We start from the raw sequence: 7,048 nt of genomic DNA on the forward strand, positions 1-7,048 counted from the left end.
GTGCGGGCTTTCTCTGGTTGCAATGAGCCGGGGCTACTCTTCGTTGCGGTGCGCAGGCTTCTCATTGCGGTGGCTTTTCTTGTTGCAGAGCACAGGCTCTAGGCGCGCGGGCTTCAGTAGTTGTGGCACGCAGGCTCAGTAGTTGTGGCACATGGGCTTAGTTGCTCCGTGGCATGTGGGATCTTCCCGGACCAGGGATTGAACCCATGTCCCCTGCATTGGCAGGCAGGTTCTTAACCACTGCACCACCAGGGAAGCCCTATGCATATTAACTTCAATCCTCGCATGACCTACGGGGTTGACACCACAATTATCCACATTTACAGATGAGGAAACTGAGCCCTGAAAGGTCAAGTCACTCGTCCAAGATCACAGTCAGTTGGATAACAGGAACTCTTTATCCAACACTGTTGTTATATACCCTTACATCCTGCCAATAAAGACTCCCTGTTTTTGTTAAGGTCACTTGCAAACAAATCGCTTCTGATCAAGCCAAATATGTATGGAAGTGTTCCAGTTTGGTAAAACTTGATACAAATAGACTTAACAGGAGTCCAGAGGGAAGGATGCAGTGGTTGCAGGAGACAATGCGATAGCTCCAGATACAGATGCAGGTCAGAACTGCAAGCCACTGGGGCTTCCAGGCTTGAGGCTCAGCTGCTGGTTGAGACGGAGAGCACTGCGGCTGCGCAGGAGTGGAGTCGGGGTGGGGCTGCAGGCGGAGACCATCCACGCTCAGGCCAAGGCAAATTTAGAAGACGATGGAAGGAAATGAATCAAAGCTCCAGTTGGATTAGGTTAAAACTGAGGGAATCTGAATAAAGTATGGGCTTTAGTTCATCATAATGTGTTAATATTGGTTCATTAGTTGTGACAAATATACACCAAACCAACATAAGAGGTTAACAATAGGGGAAACTGGGTGCGGGGTATGTGGGAACTCTCTGTGCTATCTTTGCAACTTTTCTGTGTACAGAAACTATTCTCAAATTTAAAATGTATTCAAACAAGCAAACCATCTGTAGCTAGAAGGCCGAACCAGGCACCAAGAGACAGTCTGACAGTGAACAGAAGAGGAAGCAAAGGCCAGAGCAGGAGTCTGAACACCGGGTGGGTTAGGAACATGAGGCTGAGTCTGACCTGCCCTTCTCTCCCCAGCCCTGGGCACCCCATCCAGCGTGCACTGGAACTCAGGACGCTCAGAATGTGTGTGTGGGGGGGGATGGGGGGGTGCATGCCTGAGGGCAGCGACGGTGCAAAGCCAGGCTCCCACGCTCCCCTCTCGGCTCTCACTAATCTCACTAACAACCGGGAGTGGGTCAGTGCAGGACACCCCCGCAGGCTGCTGTGTGCAGGGTTCCTGGTGTTGCCCTCTGAGGTTGAGGGAGGGTATCTGGAGACAGTTGGTTTCCTGATGCTGGTAATGGATCGGTAATGACCAATGCACACTCCTGAGTCTAGACTCTTTCCCATTATGGGCAGCAGGACGGATGCCCAACGGCGGACTGGAGCTAGGGAGGGCAGGGAGCAGGGGAGATAGGGGCTGGAAGACTTTTGCTGGCAGCTTTAAATAGTTATGGGGGTGGGGGAGGGAGAGAGGAGGCAGTGACTGGGTGAGGAGAAAGGATGATTGGGCAGGTTTTGGGGGCCCAGCTGAGAGCCAATCCCCAGAGGTAGGGGAATTTCCACAGCAGCCCATTATAGGGAGAGAATGCGAGCAGCCACATGATTCTGGGGTCTGGGTTTTGTCCAGTAGTTCCAAGAGAAGTCCTGAGAGGCAAGGAAATCAGGGCGTAGCGAAGAGAAAGAGTGAGGGGTAGTCCATGGGTCCAAAGCGGAATGAGCATGGCAGAAAAGATAGAAGGGGAGGGACTTCCACGCTTCCACTGCAGGAGGCACGGGTTCGATCCCTGGTCAGGGAACTAAGATACTGCATGCTGTGCAGTGTGGCCAAAAAAAAAAAAGACAGAAGGGGAATCAATGGGGGAAATAGAGGACCACGGGCCTTATCAGGTGGCCAAGCATCCCCGCCAGCTCTTGTCAGCTTCAGAAGCTGTCTTGAAAACAGTTGTCGCCAAAGTATGGTCTTACCTTGTTCTTGCCTTTTGTAATTATCTGGAAAGTGAACTTGCTGTGATCACTTCACTAGCAGAAGATTCCCTTATACACTCTGTGTATGACTAGAAACCATCATTTGTTAATTTGTTCATTCATTCATTCATCCATTCATATATCCAATGTTGAGTGTTTACAATGCGCTCTGTCAACACTGGGCCCTGCTAACTTGGAGCTGAACCATATGAAAAGAAGCTTTTTCCCCTTTCCCCCTTCATATGCAACTTCTATTCATGTTAGTTTAAATATGCTGATCCACTAGGTGCAATCTGAGAATACTCTTAAAATATTTTAGGTGTAGTTTGCCTACTGTAAAATGCACGGGTCTTAAGTGAACAGCTTGTTGTGTTTTCATCTGTGTATATCCCCCATGTAACGACAGTCGAGATCAAGATACAGAACATTTCTATCACCCCAGAAAGTTCCCTTGTGCCCCTTCTCAGTCTATCTCCCTCACCCTCAGATTACGAACATTCTGACTTCTGTCATCATAGGTTCAGAGGACATGGTGCTTTTGGTTAGGTTTTTCAGGGGGCTTTGGAGAGAAACTAACCCAAAGTCACTGAAGTCAGTATCCAGTGGCTCCATGAGATGAAATGCCCACTAAAACTTGGAAATAAGATTGCGCTCTGTCTCAGTCAGGGTTTAATCAGGAAAACAAATATGGCGAAGACCATGGAAGGGGGTTGGAAGCTCTCACGAATGGAGAGGTATGGTCTGTGCAGTCAAACCCAAAGGGGGCTTATTACAGTGCCCTGTCAGTCTGACACAATTATCTAGTCTGCCCAGCGGGTGTGTTCCAGCTGCGGAGATGGGTACCACAGAGCCTGATTCATTAAATATTTGCTGTGGTTTCATACTCACCAAGTTGATTTTGAGTAACTAGGATTCCTGTGTCACTTGCATTTTTGGAGAGAAAACACTCACCAGGTTGTCATGAATATGCAGACTACCACATACTTATATATGTCAAAATGCTATTTGCAACATTAAGAACTTATGACTTTATTGTTTTGGGTCAATGTCACAGTGTCAGATTCCCTCTGGGACACTGACGGAACTGGTGTTCTCAGGCTGGGAGGCTGAAGCCTGGATTTTGCCCTGTGGTGAATACCTATAGTAGATACCATCTCTAAGATCTCTTGTAAGACAGCCGTTAACATGCCAACCACAACTCTGGCCTTTCTTTGGAAACTTCCACCCTCATTGAACACATGTTTTGTAAACACAAGTTGAAATCGCATACAAATAATTCCTACCAAGTCAAAGGGAGATACGGCTCCTCAAGATTCAAACAAGCAAACTAGATTTTAAAAACCTTTTTTATTGTAAAATATAACACACAAATAAACATACAACATCAATGTTCAAAATATGGATAATAATGAAATGAACGCTAGTGTAACAACAGCCACCTAAGTCATTAAGAAATGACCAGCATCCCCAAATCTTTCTGCATGCATGTCCCTTTTAGACGTATACCCCTCTCTGCCACCCCATAGGTAACTTCTATGGCATTTTTATGGTAAGCATTTCCTGGCTTTTCTTTATACTTTGACCACCTGTGCTGCATCTCTAAACAGCATACTTTCTTTTTGTGTGGTTTTGAACTTTATATAAATGGAATCATACTGTTCATTTCTTATTTCTATATAATATACAATACAATATAAATGTGATATATAATACATAATCTGTTATTTATATTTATTCATTTTCATTATGATATAGTACGCCATTGTATGAAACATACAGTACCACAATTTATTATCCAGCCTACTGTTAATGGATATTTAAATTGCTTCCAGTTTTGGGCTATTATGAACAGTGCTGTTATGAACATTCTTGTACATGCATTCTGGCACATGTAAGTGCACATTCCTGTAGTATTTCTTCCAAGGAATGGAACTGCTGGGTCATAGGGTATGTATATCTTCAGCTTTAATAGACAAGGCAATGTTTTCAAAAATCATACCAATTTATACTCCCACCAGCATGTTATGAGAGTTTCAGTTGATTCACATCCTTGCCTACACTTGGCATGGTCAGACTTTTAAGCTTTTGCCAATCTAGTGGTGTGTCGTGGTATCTCGTGGTTTCAAATTTGCATTTCCCTAACTACTAATGAAGTTGAGCATCTTTTTATATAGTTGCTGGTCTTTCCTATTTCCTCTTCTGTAAAGTATCTATTCAAGTCAGTTGCCCATTTTTCTATCAGGTGGTGTCTTATTGATTTGTAGGAGTGATTTCCACTTTCTGGATATAATTGATCTTTTCCCATTTTGTGACTTGTATTTTCACTTACCTTATGGGGTTTTTTTTTAATCGACTTTATTTTTTAGAACGTTTTCGATTTAAAGAAAAATTGAGAAGATACTACAGAGAGTTCCCATATACCTCACACTCAGTTTTCCCTATTATTAACAACTTACATCAGTATGGCACATTTGTCACAATTAATGAACCAATACTGATACATTATTCTTGACTAGAATCCATACTTTATTCAGATTTCCTTTTTCTGTTGCAGGATCCCATCCAAGATCCCACATTACATTTAGTTGTCATGTCTACTTAGGCTCCTCTTGGCTGTGACAGTTTCTCAGACTTTCCTTGTTTTTGATGACCCTGACAGTTTTGAGGCACACCGGTCAGATATTTTGTAGGATGTCCCTCAATTGGGAGTTGTCTGATGTTTTTCTCATGATTAGACTGGGGTTATGGATTTGGGGAGGAAGGTCACAGAGATTGGGTACCATTCTCATCCCATCATATCAAGAGTATGTACTCTCAACATGGTTTGTCACTGTGGATGTTGACCTTGATCACCGGGCTGCAGTAGTGTTTGTCAGGTTTCTCCTCTGTAAAGTTATTCTCTCCTTCTCTCTCACTTTTCCATTCTGTATATTGTGTCTTTTGAACAGAAATCCTTAATTTTAATTGAGTGGGGCTCCACAGGGCTCCCTGATGGCTGATTTGCAGGGACCAGACCATCTCACCGTGGTCTCTCTGGGATCACTCAGAACTTACTGCTGGAATTAATAAGGAGTGGAGGGGGCAGAGTTAGGGAAGCAAACTATATTACATATTCTTTCAAATCTTCTATCTGGACCTCTCCTTTGGGAACTCAAGAACCAGGAATTTGACATTTTTGTTTTCTGGTTCTTCTCCAAGAGTCCTCCCCTCAGGGCAATGGATGGCTGGAATCTTGGCTATTTGGCCTGGGAGGAGAGGTGTGGCAAGAGTCGGGGAGGAGGTTCTTTTAGGCTAACACATGGGTCATTACTTCAAATATTATCCTGCCACACACATATCCACCTCGAAATGCTTCAATGGAAAAGTTAACTGCACATCACTGGTTGTTTACTGAGCGCTAAAGATTGAATCAGAAGGGCTGTGTTCATAAAGCAGAACTGCTGACGATTCAGAATGTGACCTTGAGTACACATGCCCTCCCCCAGGTTTCAATCTCTCAGTCTATGAAACAAGGAGAAGGCTTCCTACAGCGTTTATCCTGCTGCATTTCAAGGCTATAAGGAGCAGCAGTGCCCCTTTGAGACCCCAGATGAAAAGGGGTCTTAGGTTTAAAGGATAAGCTGTTCACCCTTAGCTCAAAAAAGGATGTTATTTCTCAAGACATAGAGTATGAAAGATTGTGAGATTTTGAGGTTTTCTTGGGGGTGGGGGGAAGAGGCAGGATTTGTTTTATGTTCCAGTCTATTTATAATATTTTTAGTCTACTTCAAATTAATAGAAATAAGAACGTCCTAGAACTCTTTCAAGAACAAAAAAATTCCCTCCTTCCCCTGTTTCTTAGGCTGGATGAAATTGCAGGAGTTGTGCTCCACTTTTAGCTGATTATCTAGACAAACGTTTTCAGGGCCTTTGTCTAGAACCTGTTCTACAATATGTAGCAAGATGCACAAAGAATGAAATTTTAGTTGATGTGAAGAGAAATGATTCCATCGTGCTTGAAAATGAATTTTAAAAAAATGATTAAATTCTTATATTGATATTTATTTTTTTCAAGCCAGTCATTTTAGAGTTGATGTTTTGAACTTAGCTGCTTTAGATAGTTTTGGTAATCTAATAATTTCACATTCCTAATGAAAAAATATCCCTTCCCCCTTCAGATTTCTTTAAAATCACATTTGTGCAAATTCTCCTCTGAAAGAACACAAATTCGAGAGTCCAAGGGTTTTCTGAAATTGAGTGAGGAAATCCAGATTCCATTCCCTAAACTGAGAGTGGCTTTGGTAAGCATAGAGGTTCTAGACAGTTTAAACCTGAGTATTTTCCTAGGATACCTGAGAAACTGCTGGGGTCACTGCTTTCAACCCACTCTCCTTTTTTTCTCCCTCTATTAATCCCAAGAAGAAAATGGAGATTGGAAACTGAGGAAACAGTAGGGCATTTCCCGCCCCCCCCACCGCCCCAACAATTTGGTCTTGCATTTGTGCACTGAACAATGCTCAGACACCTTTGAGTGGCTCCCCATTTCCTACCAACTGAAGCGTGGTTCTTTTATGTAACATTCAACATCCTCAATAAACATGTCCCTAATTGAAATTTTTAGCACTTTGTGCCCCTCTTCTTTGGTTAAACTAAACATTTAATGCTTAACCTGATGGGTTTTCTCCCTGTCATAGCTTAGTTTTTGCTACCTGAAAGAACCTCCCCATCTCCTGCGTACTGAAACCACATCCATCTTTCAAGGTCATTGGCTGGGGCATCGTTTTCTGACCACAGATGATACACTGTCATTTCTTGCTTCATATCATAGGTTTAATAATAATAATTAAAAAAAACCCATAAGGTGTGAGAAGGAAGGATCCTGGTCAAATTATTATGTCTAGCCTTCGCGTAACACTGAGTGAATGGATGAAGGAAGTAATTAATGTAATTAACTCCTGGTGGATCAGAAAGTCTTAGA

Source organism: Balaenoptera physalus (assembly GCF_965194825.1).
Source record: "Balaenoptera physalus genome assembly, chromosome: X".
Lineage (NCBI taxonomy): Eukaryota > Metazoa > Chordata > Mammalia > Artiodactyla > Balaenopteridae > Balaenoptera > Balaenoptera physalus.